The 24,042-nt window shown below is 38.8% G+C and overlaps 1 long non-coding RNA gene across 1 annotated transcript; it reads left to right on the plus strand.

Annotated features, from left to right (window-relative positions):
* The first annotated feature begins 16,385 nt into the window (after nt 1-16,385).
* LOC126370638 (uncharacterized) lies at nt 16,386-17,731 on the plus strand. The gene is made up of 2 exons (XR_007566900.1): nt 16,386-16,858; nt 16,930-17,731. It is a non-coding gene; the product is annotated as an uncharacterized LOC126370638 (long non-coding RNA).
* The last annotated feature ends 6,311 nt before the right edge of the window (nt 17,732-24,042 follow it).

The following is a 24,042-nucleotide window of genomic DNA, read 5'->3' on the forward strand; positions in this document are numbered from 1 at the left end:
AATGTATCTGCAGGGCAACAAGTCAAATATCGACTATTATGCAACATCACGGGAAAGCTAAACACCTTAGTATTATCGGCTATTAATAAAAAAATATACTTTTGTACGTATGTAGTAGTATCTTACGAAAAAGTAATGATAATATTGCAGCTTATCATATAAAATACACACTTATCATATAAAATACACATTGTCGGTAAAGTGGATATGGCATTTGAGAAGCAGTAGAACACTTAACTGTCTTAGTTATCTGTTGGCAGGAGAGTGGGGTTGACCCGGGGACAACGGTTCGATACAAAATGCGCGTTAGGGAATTTCCAACTTCATCTTCCGTGATTACGTCTGCTTGTTAAAATTAAGTTCTGTGCAATAAAGTGTATTTTATTTTATTTGAATAAGGTTGACTTGACACCGTTACAGTCTAGTTGCCAGTACGCCCCCGCCTTATTCGCGCAGACTACCTCAGTAAATAGAGTCACTTGCGAAAAGATCCCACGCAGATTTCCGCAAGACGCACGGTAAAACAACATTATACAACCTCTTTTTAAATTGCACTCGTGTAGCACAAAATAACAAACATTATAAAATAATCACGAACCAAGAAGAGCTATCATGGAACACATTAAAGATAAGGTGAACGTCGTGTTTTATAAACTAAGTGTAGTGTATTGATATTGCTGTCCTTGTCTCGGGCGCAAACGTCATCTGAATACAGAGCAAGACAAACAGTCAGTCAATGGAGGACGGTCTGCCTGTACAGAGTGATGGTGTGTTGGCGAGCCAAATCATGGCAGTATACTAGGGGAGTACTCTACAATAAGGAAGAAAAATAATTGACTTTTCATAGACGACAAAAATGGAGAATGCTATACCAACAAGAGCGTGGCTCTTATTATAAATTTAATCAAAAATGATGATTAAATTACATACTAGTATACAGGTTGTTAAGTGACTCCCTACCGACTACTAAGCGGGATGATGCAGCTCATCTTCTCTCCTTCTATCGTGTAGATTGTGAGGTGGAAAACCAACCCCATCAACCCTGATGTCAGGGTTACTAAAAACGCATTTCAATCTAAGAGACCCCCCACACTAGCGTCTTTCGAACGTCGTCGTCATGCCAGCGTCTGCGCGACGTCTACGGCGAAAGTCACTGCGGTCTGTGGTACACTGGCTTGATTGCTTCTCAGTCGAGGAGCGCCGGTTCGAATCTCGGTATCGGACTTGCACCAATAACTAACAAATTTATTTTAAGCGCAGTTTTCTCTAACACAGCCGGCTCGACCATTATAGACAGCGATACGGCTCACCTATCACGTTGGTCTAACTGAAAGCTCGGTGAGGTGTGGTGCTTAGTTCAACTTGCGATGGATGCACCTACTACCAAAATTCAAATATCTTCTCTTCTAGAAGAAGAAGATACAAACAACGACAACACAACAACAACAACGATACAACAACCACGATAGAAGATTCAAATATAATCGTGAACTTATGAAATATTAAGTTCACAGAGAAATAGTAGTTGCGTAGTTCATAAAATACTAATTCTCTGTGCGCCAAAGGGAATGTAATGAAAAGTTACGTCGCTACTTAACACTCTCACAAAGTTCAAAGACAAGTAAGTATTTTCATTATGTCGCCTCTGCTTTGCTAAAATATCGTCCTACTATTAGCGTTGGAGCGAGTTAACAACGGTAGACGAAAGAAAATCCCGCCAAATAGAAAATTCCAACTAAGTGAATATTATCGAAGGGAAATACCTACCTACAACTTCAAGATCTTAGAAAACAAAATAAATTAAAGTTTTCTATTTTTAACACCAATATTATAAACCTAACATAATAGTCTTCTCTCGTGTGGGTTGAGACGTGGATTACCAACCTCATCAACCCTGGTACCATTGAGCTGCCAAAGGCCCCTGACATGACTCAAGTAATGACTACTTACTTACATCTACTTACTTTAGACCTTTACGAAGCCACTGACAATGCCGTAAGCGTGGCCAATTATTGGTCAGCAAAAATTTAGTATCGATCGCCATCGACTCGCAAAGAAGAAGTCGATAATATAATAGTGTATGATATATTCACAGAAATATTTACAAATCAATTTTACTTGTCATAAAAACTCACTTATTGTAGATTTTCCGCAAATGGTATTTGCCCTGACAATTGGGAAGCGCTGGGGGCTTTCATCCGGTACACATTTAGAACTAAAGACCTAAAGATAAAAAGGATAAAGATAAATATTGTTATTGTTCATAAATTTAGGTACAGTTATAAATAATAGTTGCAGTTATAGTTGCAAATTACGTCTCACTAAATACCGCAAACCCGTCTCCTACGCGTGTGTCGGCTCTTATCCATCCAACTCTGGTATATAGGTTTCATACCTGACACAGTGTCACCCGTTCATTTTACCTCATTAACATACGTTCCGTTTGAGGCTAGCATTTGTATAGGCGTTTAAAATTAATGTAGCGCGCAAAACCGCAGAATGACATACTACGTGGTATAACAGTTTGTCTCGCATAATTTTACTCATAATCACTTAGGCACGTTAAACAAGGAAGATAATAAAATCCATCTTAATTTTTAAGACGGTATTTACGTAGATGATGGAACGATAAGGTCAAATAAAGTAGGTAACTAGGTAGATACTTCAACGTCGTAATACCGAATGTGCTTTTAACATCCAAACCCCATTTTTTTATTAGAAACAGTCAAATGCGCAGGATATTCAAATTCAAAAAAAAATTCTGCACGCGAATGCCACCGAGGATGCTGTTCGAGTGGCGGAATACTGGGCTGAAGAAATCTAATGCCATGAAACGACAAGAAGAAAAAAATCTTTATTCAGTAGGTAACATAGTTACACTTTGAATCGTCAATTTTTACATAACGTACGTCTCATCCGCCTAAAACTACTGCAGCTTCTCACAACCTGTATAGCCGGGAAAAAGAAGCTGCAAGAAAAACCTCGGCACAGAGCCCTAGACGTTCTTTAAAAAATATATATATATTAGTGCATAAATGTGCCCAACACAGACGTACTCTCTTGTCCTTGCTCTTCTTTGGCAGATGGAACGAGGATTCGCTACGCCCGGAGTCGAGCTGGATGCAGTCTTCTTCTATCGTGTGGGTAGTGAGGTGAATTACAAAACTCATCAACCCTGGTGACAGGGTTATTATTGAGCCGCCAAGGCCCCTGACATGGCTCATGTAACGACTACTTACTTACATTAGTAAGTAGCAACTGGGACCAACGGCTTAACGTGCCTGTCGAAGCACGAATCGTCTTACTTTCAGACAATCATAACAAGACAACAATAAGTTATGTTAAGATGAAATAACTTATCTATAATTAAATCAGAAAAAAGGTACTTTTAAAATACCAATCGACTTCAAAATGTATCTAGGTAAAAACAGTTATTGTACTTTCATAGTCTAAATCTTTTCTCAGAAATAATTAATTGAATGAAATCGAGGTTTCATTGAAGAAAATCACGTTAGAATGTGACTTTTCGAAAGGCGATTACATGGTTTTCACTGTAAGTACTTACTTAAGGCGTTAGTATGTAGCTTGAATACCAGTGTTTTCAGGTGTAACATACGACACTGCACTAGTATAGAGATAGTTCTCGTAAGCCGCTTATGGCCCTTGTAGTTCCAAGTGAAATTTCATGCGGTTAGTATTGTAGCAGAGTACAAACTCTGCACATACTGGCTTTCCTTCTTTCCGTCAATCATTTTAAAATTCGAAATTCTCATTCCATTGTGTTCACTATTTTGTTTTCTTAAAGAATGTTCTAATGCAGCGGGGCGTTATGAACAAAAAGTCACTTTGTAATGACTTGTTATTTATTAAAATGATAAAAAATAGTCACAAAACACATTACACATATTGACGCTGCGGAGGTTGGGCGAACAGAGAGAGAATGAATCTATTATGAGTACCCGTGAATGCTGATGCTGAATGCCGAGGAGCTCGGTGGCGCAGCGGTAAACGCGCTCGGTCTGCGATTGTTGAAGTTAAACAAGTTCCACCGTTGATCGGGCGAAATAAGTACCTATCTGATTTTCACTAATATATTTAGCTCGAGGATTGTAAACGGCGATACAGCTCACCCCTTAATGGTGGTCTAACATGAAGCCCGGTAAGAGACCCCCCCAACTAGCGTCTTTCGAGCTTCATCGTCGTGTCACGGTGATCCGTGATAAGTGAGCCGTGTCGCCATCTATACTGGTCGAACCTACTGTGTTAGTGTGATAGAGTAAGTATTAAGTCGAATCTCTTCTTTCATAATTTTGCTATAACTCAAAGTCAGGGTCAAGAAGAGTTTACATGGAACAGATTAAAGAGAAGGCAAACGTCGTGTCATATAAGGAAGTGAAAGAATTGGCCTTTACTTTGGAAGATAGACAAGAATGGAGAATGCTACACCGACAAGAGCGTGGTACTTAAATCTGTGATGATGATATACTATATTTAAAGCACACGTTGCAGCAGCTGCGGCCGAATCGAAGCGGTGATGGCATTATTAAAATTTGTTACTTTGCTTCTATGCTGTTCTGGGAGCATATAAAAAACATAGAACACGTTCAGCTGCTTCTCTTCCCGGGCATGTCGTAAAAACCGACAGAGGGATTGTGTCATCTAACATGATGGACTAATGTTATGGGCGATAGGCTTACATAAAGTATTTCATATCCCTTATCACCATAAGGTTCATCATATCCATCTTTGGACTTCGTATCAACAGTGGCTGCAAGTTGTCTTTGATTACTTGTGGCTCTGCCCACCCCATTAGGGATTACGGGCGTGAGTTTATGTATGAATGTATGTTACTTTGTATGCGACTAAATTCTACGAAACGAAAATTCGAAATTCGCAAAAACCGCATCGGTATCTGAAACTTCTGTTTGGTCGGTTCAGTCAATCGACATCGGTTTAATTTGCACAGTTTGGTAAAGCAGGAAATTCTGTAAATCGTTATTTAGCATTAATGCCGGTTGCAGACTGCGAGCTAATTCGCATAGCTACGCTCCATTCACATAGTATTGTGTGCAGACTGCAAACTATGCAAAGACTAGGGAAAATTGAGTTGATTGCGATTATCTCGCGACATAGCATAGGTTAGGGTTTATAATAAGTAATTGTAAATTTTAATAATAAACAGATAATCATGTTTTTATTAGCTTGAGTAACAATGATTTTATTACTTACTGATGTCAATATTTATGTTACAGTCTCTCATAACCGATCACAGATGCCCTTATTCAAAACCAGTGTTAAATATTTTTTGCAGTCAAAAGTGAAAAGTAACATAATACATGGTTACCCAGGAAATGCTCTAATATAAATACTCTAGTTTGATTTAAGATTGTAATGATTCCTAGAAATATCCTTCTTTTATTAATATAATTCTGTACATATGCGACGACACCCAAATAGCATACTGGATATTCAATTTTGGTACCGGATATCAAATACCAACCGAATATTCGGCGCATCTCTATTTAAACAAGAATATAGGATCCAGGGTTATAACGAAGATTACAACAAAATTAATGAGCTTATTACTATTCTTTTTTAACGTACACTCAAAGCAGTGTCCGTACATCAATTTGTATTTAAAATTAGCGAAAGAAATAACGTAGTAGTACGCATACTGAGTGGCTTCGCTGGTACATGGTACGTACAGTAGTCTATATCGATTTCAACTGAATTGGAGGTGGTGGCCCCGCGACAGAGCATCACACCAAAATACAAGTGACCGGCGATTCTGACGGTCCCTCTTGTTAACAATATTACTTATATACTCGCTACTTACTCCAGTCTCCAGGCGGAAGTTTTGCGGGCTGAAAATCGCACATAATGTTAGAAAACTCATGTCCGCAGCATAATATAATTCAGCTATGTCCGACACAAAGGCGTCACACACACGAACACTTTGATCGCCGATTTGGTTTAATTTCCTATCTCGTTAAGACGTATATACGTATCTTTCGTGCGTGTTTTTATCCTTATTAGGTATGTATTGTCATAGAATAAGGAATAATAAGTACTCCTATAACTCTCCGCTCTCCACCAGCGTCTAATCTAGGTTTACCTCACCCCCTCGAACATAGTTTAGACGTGAATCGTGAAAGCAGCGCGCGGACCGTTATTTTTATTTTTTTATAAATTTTAAGTATAATCGAATTTTGAAATAGGACACCGACGTTCTTTTGGCTGATACAAATATTTGATCCCACAGTAAGTGCCCGCGGTGACTCACCTGCGCGGCGCCTGTATACAAATATTTTTGTTCGTGATAGTTCATCAAAAAGTGCTAATAATTTCTAATAAAATTGAACCAAGGCTACGTGCTTAATGTAATAATAATGTGAATGCGATTAATCAATTTATTTATATTGTGGACCTTCATTGTTCAAAATTTGTTGTTGGTGATTTGTATGGTAAAAAAATATATATTAACTGATTATAATAAACGCATCTTTGGTTAGTAGTACTACCTACCTAAGTAATTACGTATTGAAATTAGCAGCCCTCAGGCGTCACACACACAGTTGCGCGTGTTGATAATGTCAATGTGTAGTGTCTGTGTAAAACGAGGTTATTTGTATGAAGTGTCCAGGGTGTGGTATCGTATAAACAACTGTAGCAGACTAGGGGGGGTATTCATGTAACTCACTTCCTATATTGACAGATAGAATCCTATCCTGTGGTTGGCTAAAATTTTAATGAATTTGCAAACAATCACACAGCTTTTATCGAACCGATTTTTAACAGTCCTCTTCAATAGTCACTGTGGCCCTGTGGTACATCAGCTAATATAGTAAAAAAACATATAGGATTATTTGCAAAAATAGCGATCGGCACATTGTTAATACCCGGAATAAAAATAAACTTGCTCTACAAGTCAGTCGCTTACATAAGATTATTAAATCTTTTAAGAGGCAATGTATACGTTTTTACAATAAGATTCCCATTGACATTCAGAATTTGCCTTTCAACTGTTTTAAGACAGTAGTTAAACAAAAACTTTACAAAAAAGGTTATTATAACGTTAGTGATTATTTAGAAGATATGGATTAACTGTCTGAGAACTGATATTAGGCAGCTAAATTACTCAATTGTATACCAATATTTTATGTATTTTTTTAAAGAACGTCTAGGGCCCTGTGCCGAGGTTTTTCTTGCAGCTTCTTTTCCCCGGCTATACAGGTTGTGAGAAGCTGCAGTAGTTTTTGGCGGATGAGATGTTCGTTATGTAAAATTGACGATTCAAAGTGTAACTATGTTGCCTATTGAATAAAGATATTTTTGAATTTGAATTTGTTGTGTTCGGTAGGCCTTAAATTAATAGCATTAATTAATTCCAACGCTCTGGAGATACGTCACGTTTAGGGAACCGTAGGGTTATCAAGTTTGATGAGAAGAGATTTATTTTAGGGTTGCCTACTTAATATGTCGCAAGTCTGGAACGATTTATTACGATGTCACGCGAGATATTTTATGTCTAAGCGACATTCTTCAGAACGTGATGCATTTCGTGCGATATGCGAAGAAATTATGGTTTAAGGACAGGGCAGATAATAACCTACATGAACTCTTTACAAATTGACGAATATGAAACTTTTTAATGTTGGTCATAAGGTTATGATGTTGCCAATAAATTGACAAGTGGCTATTATTGGTATCCTTACCCTGAAATCACATGACCGTGCGATATAATTACGTCATGAGGTAGCTCGCTTATGGTATTTAACATATTTTTTTCAATATTTCGGAGTCTCATCGTCTCCCTGGCGTTTATCCTGTTTACTACTACATGATTACCGGTAGTGTGACCTTATACCACCCCGGACACTTCATACAAAACATCTCGTTTTACACAGACACTACACATTGACGTTATACTGTGTGTGTGAGATCTGGCGCCCTCACAATTGAAGACTAAAGTAAGACCGAGGGGCGGGTGGGAGGTAAACCTACTTCAGCCGCTGGTGGGTGGGGGAGTTGCCGTTCCCTACGTAGTATTATTCCTTATTCTATGTTTATACCTTAATAATTTTCAATACCATATACTCAATCATTTACTCGTCGTACTTGGGTTTCGCATTAAAATTTCCTTTAACCTAGGCCACTGGTTTTGGGTGGTGCGAAGTTCCAAGCTTTTCTGGGCACGGCACCCTGGATGCTGAGACCGACTCTCACTTGTTGTTTTTGCTACGAAAACTCCTGACATTTATAAAAAGAAAGCACTCAAGCAATTTTTAATTTTTTGAAAAGAAAATCTAATCCTTACATTTTTATTTTTTCTTTGAAATGAAAATTTAATTCTTATGTTTTTCCACTATTTGAATCTGAGAACGCACTGAAATACTAGGCAAGATTTTATTTAAGCGTGTTTTTAAAAAGTTGATCTCATCTGTCAAGCGTATTTTATTACGTACAATGGCACTTAGTAATAATTGACTTGATGGCATTATCTTCTATCGTGTGGATTGTGAGGTGGATTACCAACCCCATCAAATTATTACTGAGCCGCCATAGGCCCCTGACATTGTAACGAAGCATTTCGGACCAACGAGCCTTGTAGCGACATCTAGTGGTTACTGACGTTAACAACGTAATTTTATGATAACACAGATGGCGCTGCAGGGTTATCGATGGGCCCGAATATTTTTGATTATTTTATTTTCTTCAAAATTTGGTATATTAAATTATCTGCAACATTTATTTTTGATATATTATAATTATATTGTTTAAATTTTGGGATCAAACAAGTCGATCGATTGTTGTCGTTGATTCGGCGAATTTATGGTTTGGTAGATTTTTTCTAGTTTGGCAACTTTGTTCGTGGTTCTGGTGTCAGACTGACAGCTGGCTGAGCTGAGAGACAGGTTATGGAAAGTGGGGACGTCGCGAGAGCGCCGGAGACTCCACTGCCGTAACAATAATGTGGGCAAATTAAAAGCCACGATTTATCGGCGACATCAAGAGCCGATGTCTCGATTTAAATAAATAGCTTAACCGAGATGGTAAGTCCTCGCAATTCTTCGTGCATATTTTTGCACCAACTTTGTGATAACCTCGAGGTCCTTGTTTTCAGCAACATCACTGAAATCCCATCGCCTAAGGTCCAGTGGGTGGGTTTAGGTTTCATCCGAGCGATGCCCAACTATCCCGGATGAACCTGTAAGTTATTTTCTTTGTTTTACACTCGTGAGTTGCCTTGCCACGCTGTCAGCTGAACCACATGCTAATCATTGCCATTCCTTGTTGCAGATGGGTTTTTTTGTTTTCTTTAAAGTTTTAACGTTTTAATTTTCGAACGTTTTGCAAGTTTTAATCTAAGAAGAAGTTTATGATTGGATCAGATGATTTCAACAATGATTTTGTGAATGAAGATTGCTACTGTTTTCTTCTGCGTTTGCAAGTTATTTCAAGCTTCATTTCGGCGGAGCTTGCCTTGGTTGTTTGCACGTCGAAGCTTTCCTTTGTGCGGCGCGCATGTGGATGTGCCGTGCCTCTCCTTTTGTCAACACACCGGATAAGGCCCGGTGAAGGTCTGCGAGGTTGACCGGTGGACGTGCAGCCCGCCAGCTGCGTAACAGTTGGCCCGCTGCGCCGCCATCGTCCAGCACGCCCTGGCCTGAGCCGGCCTCAACTCATCACCTGTACGGTATTCCGGAACGCCTCAGGTAGGCCTGATAGTCGGAGGTCCTCGAGTAAGTGAGGTGCCTACTAGGAGGACGGAAAGATATTTTAAACATAGTGCTAGCACATGGTATGTTGCAGAGAGATACTTTACCTAACGGCCCATTTCTTTTTTATGGAATACCATTATAGCAAAAGTGTTTCAGTGGCGCCCTTCTTGGTGAAATTGTCGCTCTGTACAACCATTTTAGAATATAGGTGGTGTTGGCATAAACTTTAAGAATAAATTTTGTGAAAACAGTGTATTTTTTTTTTTATTATTAAAAGTGATGGGATTTTGTGTGAATTGTTTGTGTTTATGTTGCATCCTAGGTTAAGTTGTGTCTGTTTCTTAGTATAAGTAAGGTTCTAGGCCTCCTAAAGAGACCTAACTTAAATACTTATTTTGTACAATAAGTTTAACCCAATTCTAGGGCTTATTGTCATTTTTAGCACTACATTTGTGTTTACTTTTTTTTAACCTTGTTTATATAAATTACAGGTTAAAACCAATTTTGAACATTTTTTGATACTTACTAGCTATATTTTTTTTATCAGGATTGAGTTGTTTTGGTAAAATTTGGACTAATGATAATAAAAATCAAACAAAATTTCACTCTTTTAAAAATTTATTAAAATTACTTTCTACATCATATCAGGAATAAAGGAAGTTTTTTTTTTAAACATTTGTAACAGGACATTGATTAGAAATTTATATTTTGTAACTTTGCTTCATCATCATATTGAGAGTTGTGCCGCTGCTTGGCAAACATTTTTCTTATTTGTTTTTTTAGAAAAAATTATAGATTTGTCTTTCAATATCAACTTTATTGAGTATTCAGTAGAAAACTTGCTTTACCATCTTTACATATTCATAACATAATTACTTACAACAATATATTTACTTGACAATAAACATTGAATATATTTAGAACATAACCTTAAACAAAATTAATTTAAAAACACTGTTGTTTCTTTTATTATTGTGAAAATTAACTACAGGGATATAAAGAATTGATGTTGTGTGATAATTACACTTATTTGGTTTATATTTAATAAAAATTTTGTACATACTTTAGAAAATAAGTATTGGAGGCAGACGGGTACATTTTGAAATATAAATTTACTTCAGTTTACTTCAAACCTCTTTACAATCAAGAAATTATAACTGAAACACAACCATGGATATCCAAACTGTCTATTTACATTCACTGCTCCGTGATGAGTTAATATATGAAGTGAGTATTCGTGCTGAAGCACCGGCTGATACTGTTCTCAATTTGAAGAAACAGCTTAGGGAGTTGATCACTGGTTTCTCTCCGGATGAAATAATGGACGATGAACGAAAACCACAGGCGGAATTCCCAATCATCACCGAAAAGCTGAAGGAGCTGCAGGCAAAACTTGATTTAGCAGTGAAGTCTAGGGAACGTCATCACCTTATGCGTGCTAGGGCTTTATATAATCATCTTCATCACCGTCTTGAGCGTGTGGTATGCACGGAGTCTGTCGATAGGGACATAAAATTGAAGCTGAATAAAAATCTTATAGCTTGCGGTCACTCATTGGAGAAATTGTTGTCAACAAAAAACGTCATCGACCCAGAAGAGGAAAACAGGGGAAAAGGGACAGATGGTTCAGCAATAAATCTCATGAAGTGGAATATTAAGTTCGACGGCCGTATTAGTCCACATACGTTCTTGCAATCGATAGGTGAACGCGCCTCAGCGTTCGGAGTTAGTGACAGTGTACTTTTCAAGTCCGCCTTTTGTTTATTTTCGGACCAAGGTCTTCTATGGTACAGAGGTGTTAAGGAGCAGGTTTCGTCTTGGCAGGAATTGAGTGAGCTTTTAGTCCAAGAATTCGCACCCGTTGATTTTGATTATCGTTTGCTGGGGGAGATTAGAGCTCGCACCCAAGGACAGGATGAACCAACACACATCTATTTTGCAGTTATGAACTGTATGTTTTCACAATTGAAACGACCACTTTCGGAAAATGACAAATTTGAAATTTTAAAACACAATATTAGGCCCGTTTTTAGAGAACAGTTAGCACTGTATGACATAACTACGATAGCTGAACTAAAAGATAAATGCCGTAAAATAGAATCTGCGCGACAAATGACACAGCTGTTTGTCGAACCACCTAAGCAGTCTATTTTAAGTAATGATTTCGTGTACAAATGCAAAACGAAACATGTAATGCCCGTCAGCGAATCCGCCGATGTTAGGGAAACGGAACAGGTCTCGGCAGTTCAGCCACCAATTCAGGCTCAAACTTTTAGGCAGCAACACCCGCCAAGTAATGAAAAGCCTGGTAGTTATAATACAAAATCAACGGCTAACAAATCAGTATTTTGTAAAAGATGTAAGGTGTCTACTCACTCAACCGCAAGGTGTAGGGACAAGACAGTCAAATGTTTTAAATGCGGTCATTTAGGGTTTACGGTAAGGTCGTGCCCAAAATGTAACAACCCAAAAAACTAGGTTGCTCGGACAATAACGCCGATCCTCCATCGAAGGTCGAAGATGGGGATTGGAAACAATGGTTACAGGTAGTAACTAATTATTTTAAGCTTAACAACGTAGCTTCCGTTTTGTTCGAGCCCAATGATGATGACGTTCGACCATATTTAAAACTTAATGTCCTGGATTTGACAATTTATGGATTACTGGACTCAGGTGCAGCAATTTCAATTTTAGGAAATGGAGCACAAGAATATTTTAAATCATTAGGTTTTACAGTACAATCTGGCAAAAACATTAATGTTACTGTTGCGGATGGTTCCCAGTGTACCTCTACAGGATTTTTAATGTTGCCCATTACATTTAATGGTGTAACCAAAATATTGAAGTTTTATATAATACCCAGCATTAAGTTAAATGTTATTTTAGGCGTAGACTTTTGGCGGGCATACAATTTAATGCCGAAAATTTTTGAAAGTGTTTCCTACATGAGAGGTCCACAAAAGTTTTTAGAAATGCCGGTCAACTCTATACAAGCTTATGACAGTCTTCCCAATGAACACAAGGAGTTAGCGGAGCTTATGATAACGAAATTTCATGACATTTCTTTTGAGCGCAAGGGTTTAGGTAGGACGCATCTTACACAGCACGTCATCGACACTGGGGTTGCGCCACCGGTCAAGTGTAGACCTTATCCCATGTCACCGGAAAAGCAGAAGGAACTACATAAGGAGTTGGACAAGATGCTGGAGCTGGACGTTGTCGCCCCGAGCGAGAGTCCTTGGAACAATCCAGTCCTTATGGTTCCTAAAGCTGACGGTACATGGCGATTTTGTCTGGACTGCCGGAGGCTCAACTCTGTGACGAAAGGCGATGCTTATGCCATTCCCTACATACCCCAGATATTGGATAGCCTCAAGAATGCCAAGTACATCAGTTCTGTGGATTTTAAATCGAGCTTTTGGCAAATTCCACTCGACCCTAGCTCACAGGAGAAGACTAGTTTCACAGTGCCTGGTAGGGGGTTGTTTAAATTTAAAGTTATGCCATTCGGTCTATGCGGAGCTCCTGCTCGCCAACAACGGCTCATGGACATGTTGTTTGGACATCCTTTCTGCAGTGACGTAACTAAAGGCATGATATTCGTGTACATCGACGACATTATAGTAGTTGCAGAAGATCTAGAAACGCACATACTTCTTTTAAAACGGCTTCACGAAAGAATACAGAGCGCCAATTTAACAATCAACTTTGAGAAGAGCAAATTCTTCCGCAGCTCTTTGAAATATCTGGGATATGTAGTGGATGAGTTTGGACTTAGGACGGATCCCGATAAGGTTCGTGCTGTTCTGGAGTTCCCGGTACCCAAAAATCCGAAAGAACTAAAAACCTTTTTAGGTGTTTGTTCTTGGTACCGTAGATTTATCAGGAATTTCTCCACCATTGCGGCACCCTTACACGCTCTTACCAGCTCAAAAACTAAATTTATCTGGAACCAGGATGCAGAAAACGCTTTTGTCACTTTAAAAAACAGTTTAGTTTCAGCTCCAATTTTAGCCTGCCCTGATTTTAGTAAACCATTTTCAGTTCACTGCGATGCATCAAATTTTGGCGTAGGAGGTGTGTTAGCGCAGAATATTGATGGCCATGACCGCCCTATCGCTTATATCAGCAGATCCCTTAACAAAAACGAACGTAACTATAGTGCTACCGAAAGGGAGGCGTTAGCAGTTGTGTACGCGGTTGAAAAATTTGAACCATATTTAGGTAGTAGACCATTCACCGTCGTAACCGATCACGCTTCACTTAGGTGGTTCATGAATTTGGAGAATCCTACGGGACGCTTAGCTCGTTGGGGTTGTAGGTTATCCCAATTTAATTTTACGATTGAGCACAGAAAAGGGAAGGATAATGTCGTCCCTGATGCCCTCTCACGATTGCTGCATGTGGATGCCATCGATGCTCCAAATGCAAAAACCGGTGATGAGTGGTATGATAAGGTTTATTCTGGTTGTACGGCTTATCCTAAAAATTATCCCAATTATCGCGTCGAAAATGGAACTCTTCTACGATACAGCAAGGGTAAGTATGCCCTGACTCAGGAGTTTGATTGGAAGATTGTTGTGCCAAAGTCAAACCGTCTGCAGGTCATGTCCGAAAACCACGAACCACCGACCTCGGCACACCTCGGAGTGTTTAAAACGCACCGTAGGTTGTGTTTGAGGTATTTCTGGCCAGGAATGTACCGCGACGTGCTTGATTTTGTCAACAAATGTCGTATTTGTTCCGCTTATAAGCACAGGACCAAACTCACTCCTGGGATCATGGGTCAGCCTAAGCAGTGCTATAGGCCATTTCAAGCTGTATCCGTAGATTTGGTAGGACCTCTTCCACGATCACGTTCGGGTTACATGCACCTTTTAGTAGTAACATGCTGTTTTTCAAAGTACACCATGTTATTTCCACTTCGTCGAGCGACTAGTGCTGCAGTAGCTAAAAACTTTGAGAATTATGTGCTTCTAGCTCACGGGATTCCTGAAACCGTAATTACCGACAATGGGGTTCAATTCACGGGATCAGAATTCAGTGGCCTTCTCAAGAAGTACAATATTCCACGAGTTCACTACGGGCCTAGGTATACGCCACAGATTAACATGGTGGAAAGGTATAACAAAACAGTCATGACAGCTGTTTCGTCTTATGTAGCTGACGATCATAGGACATGGGATGTTAATTTATTTAAGGTGCAATTTGCAATAAATAGTGCAGTGAACGAAACCACTGGGTTTAGTCCTTTCTTTTTAGTCCATGGCCGGGAACCAATTATTAACGGTTCTTTTTATAAAAACGACGATAGGGAATATGAGGTCTCTATGCCAAGGGACGAGTATGCGGGTGAATTTGGGGTCCTTCGGGATATTTTTAATAAGGTTCGGGTTAATATAGAGAAGGCTCACACGACGAACGCGAAGTACTACAACCTGCGACGCCGTAACGTCAATACTTTGCGCGAAGGTCAAGTAGTGTGGCGGAAAACGTACGTACAGAGTGACGCCGCAAGTTTTAAAGCCTCGAAACTTGCCCCAAAATATGAGCAGTGCGTAATTAAAAAGGTTTTATCGCCCTTGGTGTACGATTTGGTTTCATTTGGTGGCAAGAACTTAGGTTCTTGGCATATAAAAGATTTAAAAATTTAATTTTCAAATTGCCCCGTGTTCCTCTTGTCGTATTTTTTCTTAAACAAAAATTACCGGCTTGGATCATTGTTATAGGCTCAATTTAAATTTACATTTATAAAGAAAGCTACAGATTTTTTCTTATTCATAATTAGCTTTCAGAACATTTTGTTTTTAGAAATATAAAACTTTGGTGTGTTTACTTGTGTCGTAAGTGGCCTAGTAACAACCTTTTTATAACAAACACGTTTTTATGTAGTTAAAGACTATTAATTAAGTCTTTTGATTTTAAAATAACTACATTTAACATTAAATGATTTATGTTGTTTATGTTTAATGTTTTTTTTTTTTTTAGTGTGTTTATGGTGCGCTAATAAGGCCCATACACACTAGCGTCTGCAACGCAGCGTTTTTATGAACGCTCAACTTAGCGTTTCATATTTTTATGATTTTATGGGCGGTTATAGCCAACTATTTAATATAGTTTTTTACGTTGCTCGTGTCAACATTTTTTTTTAGGCATTATAGTAGCCATTTGTTAGGAATTAATTTTTAGATAGGGAACCTTATTAGGTTACTCTTTGTTTTTTTTTTCCCTTTTCGACGGAGCGGGTAGTGACTCCTTAAATAAGCCTCTAACAACTGTTGTTTTGTTTTTTTGTCTTTGTCTTTAGAATTGGGATATCGAGTGACACTATGAGAGTCGTCAGCTCAACAGGGTTATGAATGTGGGTAACACCCAGTGAAATGGATACTGGGTGCTACTTTATGAAAGAAGTGAAAGGTGATCAATGAATGGTGAAGAATAACAGGTCGGGGTAATTGTTGTGCTTAGGGTTGTGCTGTTTAGATGTTGGTGTTTGTGCTTCGTTACGTTTTTTTTATGAATTGTTTTGTCGTCTTGTTTTGTCGTCTCGTCTTTAGAGACAGTTTTTTAATTTAGACTGGTTGTGCGCTCCAGGCTCTATGGCTGAGGGCAGCCGTGTTTCTCACCCAGTTCGAAACCTCTCGTGGGTAGGGGGGTATTGTAACGAAGCATTTCGGACCAACGAGCCTTGTAGCGACATCTAGTGGTTACTGACGTTAACAACGTAATTTTATGATAACACAGATGGCGCTGCAGGGTTATCGATGGGCCCGAATATTTTTGATTATTTTATTTTCTTCAAAATTTGGTATATTAAATTATCTGCAACATTTATTTTTGATATATTATAATTATATTGTTTAAATTTTGGGATCAAACAAGTCGATCGATTGTTGTCGTTGATTCGGCGAATTTATGGTTTGGTAGATTTTTTCTAGTTTGGCAACTTTGTTCGTGGTTCTGGTGTCAGACTGACAGCTGGCTGAGCTGAGAGACAGGTTATGGAAAGTGGGGACGTCGCGAGAGCGCCGGAGACTCCACTGCCGTAACAATAATGTGGGCAAATTAAAAGCCACGATTTATCGGCGACATCAAGAGCCGATGTCTCGATTTAAATAAATAGCTTAACCGAGATGGTAAGTCCTCGCAATTCTTCGTGCATATTTTTGCACCAACTTTGTGATAACCTCGAGGTCCTTGTTTTCAGCAACATCACTGAAATCCCATCGCCTAAGGTCCAGTGGGTGGGTTTAGGTTTCATCCGAGCGATGCCCAACTATCCCGGATGAACCTGTAAGTTATTTTCTTTGTTTTACACTCGTGAGTTGCCTTGCCACGCTGTCAGCTGAACCACATGCTAATCATTGCCATTCCTTGTTGCAGATGGGTTTTTTTGTTTTCTTTAAAGTTTTAACGTTTTAATTTTCGAACGTTTTGCAAGTTTTAATCTAAGAAGAAGTTTATGATTGGATCAGATGATTTCAACAATGATTTTGTGAATGAAGATTGCTACTGTTTTCTTCTGCGTTTGCAAGTTATTTCAAGCTTCATTTCGGCGGAGCTTGCCTTGGTTGTTTGCACGTCGAAGCTTTCCTTTGTGCGGCGCGCATGTGGATGTGCCGTGCCTCTCCTTTTGTCAACACACCGGATAAGGCCCGGTGAAGGTCTGCGAGGTTGACCGGTGGACGTGCAGCCCGCCAGCTGCGTAACAGTTGGCCCGCTGCGCCGCCATCGTCCAGCACGCCCTGGCCTGAGCCGGCCTCAACTCATCACCTGTACGGTATTCCGGAACGCCTCAGGTAGGCCTGATAGTCGGAGGTCCTCGAGTAAGTGAGGTGCCTACAGGTGTACGGACAGTGTTTTGAAATATAGTGATATCCCACGGTTGTTACGGAGTGACAATTAACCTGACGGACCAAAGCGCGACCTGTCTCCCTCCATAGGGTTTTTGACCTACCTATGGTTAATGAAATTTGTAGATTTAAAAAATATACATTGTACAAATTCAAGGGGAGTTTTCTTTGTCTCATGCTCACCGGTCTATAACATCTAGCTGTGCCCTTCAGGTAAACACCACTTTATAAATTTTCTGAAACATATCTGTAGTATCATAACACCGATTTCCTCTTTACACTACCTTCCTATAAGGTAGTTAAAAATCTAGTGTTTCAACATGACTCATGTAACGACTACGTACTTACATTAGTAAGTAATTGCCGGGACCAACGACTTAACGTGCCTTCCAAAGCACGGATGATCTTACTTTTGGACAATCAGGTGATCAGCCTGTAATGTCCTAACCAAACTAGGGATCATAAAGTGATTTTTGTAATTTGTCCCCATTGGGATTCGAACCCGGGACCTCCGGATCGTGAGCACAACGCTCAACCACTGGACTACGGAGGTCGTTCAACTAAGATGGCATTATAAATGGGGAGGAGAGACAGCATCTTGCATTTGGGAATTTATTTCAGAATTCATGTTTGGGTCTTTCAACGTAAAATGTAAGTGTAAAGTGACCACAAAAAAAAAAGTTTTCAAGCTCCTCCGTGCTTCGGAAGGCACGTTAAGCCGTTGGTCCCGGCTGCATTAGCAGTCGTTAATAACCACCAATCCGCACTGGGCCCGCGTGGTGGTTTAAGGCCCGATCTCCCTATCCATCAATAGGGAAGGCCCGTGCCCCAGCAGTGGGGACGGTAATGGGCTGATGATGATGATGATGTAAAAATTGACGATTCAAAGCGTAACCATATTACCAACTGAATAAAGACATTAATGTAAGTAAGTAATTAATGTAAGAAAAAACGAAAACACGGAAAATAATTTTCTTATACTTTTTATCCTCTTTTTATAATCATTTGTCATACGAAAACTTTGAGAAAAGCAATCCGAAGAAAGTTTGATAAACGGCGACTTTTCTTGTAAGTGAACCGTAAAAAAAATATCCGAGAATGTCGGATGAATGAATTTACGAGCCGAGGCTTACTCGACCCCTAAGGCTAAGGTCATATAACCTTTTTGTGATGAGCTAAGATAAGATCTAACAGGAACATTATTACTCCTTGTCTGAAGAATAAATTACCGGAAAATAAATCTTACACAATCTGTGCAGATATGTAATATCACTGGTGCAGTGTTTGCTAGTATACATTTTATACATACATACACGTACAGGGTGTTAATGACATCGTAACGAATACTGAGGGGGATGATTCATACTATGATTCTGAGTTAATGTCAACCAACCCGCCGTGGAGCAGCGTGGTGGAGCATGGTCCATACCCCCTCCAGTTGAGGGGAGGCCTGTGCCCAGCAGTGGGACGTACATAGGCTGTTGATGATGATGATGTACTTTTGCGACGGAAAATTCCACTTGATACGAGTATTAACTCAGAATATTGAGCTGAGTATTCGTTACGATGTCATTTACACCGTGTACAAGTACGTATGGGTGTTAGAGACACCGTAACAAATACCGAGGGGGATGATTCAAACCATGATTTTGTGTTGATATCAAGTGGAATTTCCTGTCGAAATTCATAAAAATGTAAGTGTTTATTTAATTATTTTCATTTCCATACCTTTGCGACGGAAACTTCCTCTTCCAGTTTACTTGACCGGACAGATAGCTCTCATTCACAAATTTGCTTACCAAATCACCAAATTCAGTACCAATTACCACACAAATTTTAATGTCGCAGCCTAGTCACTCTTTCTCAAAACTAGAGTGAATAGGCGTTTACCAGATAATCGTGTGTCTTAGACCACATCTTCACTTACCATCGATTGAGATTGTGGTCAAACAGAAGTTTCATAGGTCAAACCCAGAGGGGTTTGTTATAGCAGATAATGGTATCTGTCCCTTGCTTGTTCTCCTTTTTTTGGCCTACATTAAGTCGTCCATAACGCCCTCATAAGGTACTGTTACTTACGTTAGTGACGGTGCGGAAATGTAATTCGAGAAGAGAAATAAATGGAACGGAAGCAAAATATACGGTGTGAAACGACACGCAAAGCTTTTAAATCCAGTCTGCTAGTGAAGTAAGAGGAAAATGTTCTCTTCACATTTCTTTGAAACTTTTTTTCACGGAAATAGAATATTTATTCAAAAATCAAAAACCTTTTTTTTTTACTTTCATGTTTAGTCAACAGATTCTTTTTATATTTTTTTCGGAGGAACTTAAAGGAACCAGCCGCTGCGTGCTGTAGCCGAAGCCAGCTGAATCACATCACAACATCATCACAAGTAACTCAATGTGTATACATGGTGTTAGAGTATATTTTAGTATGTATGTTATATATTTATTTGCACGGGATGTATGGAGTGGTACAGAGTAGGCTTATGTCCACAGTGTCTATGTAAATTCATGTTTGGATCATAGAAAATTGATATCACGTGGTTTTCAGGATTCGTGCCCGGTTAATGACAATAGTCTTGCCCCCTATTACATGGGACTTAGACATAGCTGGCGAGGGGTGGCTGTATGGTCATGAGTACTAATATGTATACACTTTGAAACCATGTCACATTAACTTTTTTGACAAATAAAACGTACTTAAGTCTCATTAAATGTCAAATATGATAGTGCGACAGGGTTCTAAAGTGGGTACATGATATTGCTCATGACTGTACTATACACGTTTGCCTACCCCTTCGGTGTACATGCTTTTTATTTTTTGACGTAACTTATTGTAGATTCGCCACAGATGGCATTAACTACTTGGCCGGAAGGCGTATATACATAATATTATGTTATGTTTATAAATACCGTAACGTTTCCCAACTAGATTAGCTATACAAGCCACACGCGAGCACATGAACGTCGGAGTTGAAGCAGTCGCCGTCGCCGAAGCCAGCTGGATCACATCACATCATCATCACAAATAACTTAATGTGTGTAGGTATATAATTATTTTAGTATGTATGTTATATATTTATTTGCATATATTTATTGTTAAGTTGTACTTATATGTACCCGCAATCTTTCAATTTCAATATTTACATTTTTCCTCACCTTATGGTTGTCTGGAAGAAATCGCTTTAAGCGATAAGGCCGCCATTTGCCGTGTACCTAGTTAAGAGTCTTTTGTAATTATTCCTTTTTATTTTGGTGCAACAAAGTATATTTGTATTTGTACAATCCTTTTTTTACATAAAATTAGATGGAACTCACTTCACCACAATAGCGGATGATTCTGTGCCAACTCCGGAAGTTTTACAACCCGCACGCAGGCTTTGGGGTAAAATTTTACGACTGCGGACTGAAGACAAAGCCGCAACCCATGCATTTAGTAATAGAAAGACTTCCAAAGCCTCAGGCTATACGGTGCTATATGGAATGGAAAATACCAGGGGGGTTAAAATGGCCACATCGAAGCAATTCATCTATGAAAGAAATATTGCAATCTGAAATTGCATTGCGCACTTAATTTTATATGCGCGAATGTCATTTTAACCCCCCAAATCTACCTCACCTAGATGCCATGGCCACGGAATAATTATAATTACAAAAACTTAACAATTAAATATTCTTAAACTTAACATTACAAATAATCAAAACTAAACTACTGATCGTCGTGGAGATCCTTGGGGGAGGCCTATGCCCAACAGTGGGCGTCGTACGGCTGATGATGATGAAACTACTAAAACTAAAAAGAAACAAAAGTACGCTTTGGTAAAATAATTACAGGCTCAATTAAAAATGCTCTCTTTTACTTTAAGCGATGCTTAGTTAAGTCTTTTTGTAATTATTTATTTTTATTTTGGTGCAATAAAGTGTATTTGTTGTTGTAACCACCTCTCGACCGAATGTGCCAATCACGCTCGCAGCGTTACCCCGTTGGATGGCGAGGGAATTATGTTGCGCTAGGTAATGTCCGGCCCGGGAGTCGCCTCGTTGCTCCCTTAGCCCCTTGTCCATCTCTCTAAAAATGTATGTATGTATATAGTAAAACAGAGAGCAGCTGGCTAATGCAATGAAAAATATTCAAAAATAATTTTGGTATTCATCAAAGTTTTCTGCCCAGTCTCACCTACAATATAATATTTATAGTATAATATTTTTATAATTTATCTGACCCGCATTACCGTTATCCGATATAAGTTAATCCTACATAGACAAGTAAGCGGAATTCCGGACAAAGAACGGTTCTAATAAATATCACTAAAGCATGATGAAAAACTATGCTTCGAAGAAATTTCTTAAGGAAGAACGACATAGATTTCTTGCTATGTAATAATTCTGGCTTGGATAGTAAAGCACTATCCACATGGGCGGCATCGCGTGCGACCCCTGAAGTGGGTTATACGCGGTGACCTTCTGTCAAAGAATCAAAACTAATAAGTCTCCGCGTCGCACGAATTCGGGCACAGACATCAGCATCTGGGCATTTCTTTATCGCTAGTCTAGATTATATCCGTTACCTAGATGAACTACGTATAGCGCATTCAGCGCAATGTTTTTTGTCTTTTTCTCATTAACCATTATTTCTGAGGCTTCAGGCATTATTTCTGAGGTTGTTGTACTGAATAAACTTTCTTTCTTTCATTTTATTTGTGCCACAAGAGGTAAAATAATATAACTGTTTTGCATTCCAACAAAACAATTATTATGTGTGAAATAAAACACACAGTGTATTATGAAGAAGCTGTCTATGAATTTCACCTTTTATAAGATAGAAGAGTACAAACATACCTGAATTCTCCTTGTGTTTGTGTTTTCTGTCTCTTTCTTACTCACCGCAAGGCGCCCCCGTCATTCTTCGTCAGGCGCATTACTTGTCAAATCATAGTCTTCATACACCAGCAAGGCACTTTGGTGTACACTGTGTGTTTTATTTCACACATAATAATTGTTTTGTTGGAATGCAAAACAGTTATATTATGTGTTCTCATAAAACACACAGTGTATTATGAAGATGTGTTTGTTATCTGCTGGTGAAGTAAGCTTAAACGCTATGTGAATGAATTAAATAGAATATTAATTTAATTAAAACACTTCAGTCTGTGAATTTATCCAATTCTTAACTTATTATAATTAAAATAACAATGAATTAAATTTGTATTATAGTTTTAAACTTAATAAAATTATTTCTTTTGAGTAATCATAATGAGATCTTTTAAGTATTTATTAAAATATACCTTCTTCTTACTTAATAAAGTGACTAACATTAGTAAAGATTTAGAAAATGTAACAAAAATTAGAGTAAACATTTTAAACACTGTTAAAATTAGAATAAAGTAAATCAACATTTTTAACAGTTGCATTTTCTTTAACCTCCCTACGGTAATATTTAGTAAATGTGTCTGAAGATTTCCAATTACCTCGCCTGAGGATTTCTTCGATTGGTCGATTGTCCAGCCAGCTCCTGGAGGCAACTGCAGACCGAACGCTACCTGGAGGTGCATCAATACCAGCCTCTCTAAAAATGCTTTTTATCCAACCGGCGATCATCGTCCTTGTGGCTGGCTTCACTTGCCCCGTTATGGAAATAAATAGACTTGTAATATTACTACTCCTCCGTGCTTCAGATACCGTGATTAGTTGTTGAATATGTTTTACAGGACATATTTTTTCATTTTCATGTTTCTTTAGTATCCAGCCTGACTGTCTGCTTTGACCTGTATCTGTTTTAGACCCAAATTTAGGCCATAGGGTTAGTTGTTCTTGAGAAAATTCCACATTTTCTTGGGATATGTCTAACAGTGTCAAGTCATGAATACGCCTTCCGGAGGCAAGCAAGAGAATAATTGCAGATCTTCTGGATGTATCAAACAAGGAGCCCGAGTTTGGATTAGTTATAAGCCAGTTAAATAATATTTCTGTGTTCCAAATTGGTACTTTCTGTGGCTGTGGCCTGGCATGTGAAATGGCCTTTAAAATTTGATGTACGAAGAAGTTTTTAGATATTTGGTCGTTATTTGCACAGTATGTTGCAACTGCAGATTTGTGCAGTAAAATGGTTTTATATGCCAGCTTGTCCTCCAAATATAATTTGGCCAGGAACCTAGCGACATTATTCCCTTGAGGATATTTTTCATTAACATTGTGACTTTTACACCAAGCTAGCCATCTTTTTATAGGTGCACTGTATGTGGTAAGAGTAGAAGCTCGCCAGCTACTATTTAAAAGGTTTCTTTCATTTAAGCTCCAGTGCCCTATTTTGTCTGACCACCCCCAATTTTCCATGCTTGAAGAGCCAGTTTGTCCACTTGAGGTGGACATAGTCCTGTCGTTTGGTCTATTAAGCTGTTCTGTAGGTTGGTGATCGTCATTGGAGCTTCTTGGGCCCCTGCTTGGATGTCCGCCATCCAAAAGCA

Source organism: Pectinophora gossypiella, chromosome 11, assembly GCF_024362695.1.
Source record: "Pectinophora gossypiella chromosome 11, ilPecGoss1.1, whole genome shotgun sequence".
NCBI lineage: Eukaryota > Metazoa > Arthropoda > Insecta > Lepidoptera > Gelechiidae > Pectinophora > Pectinophora gossypiella.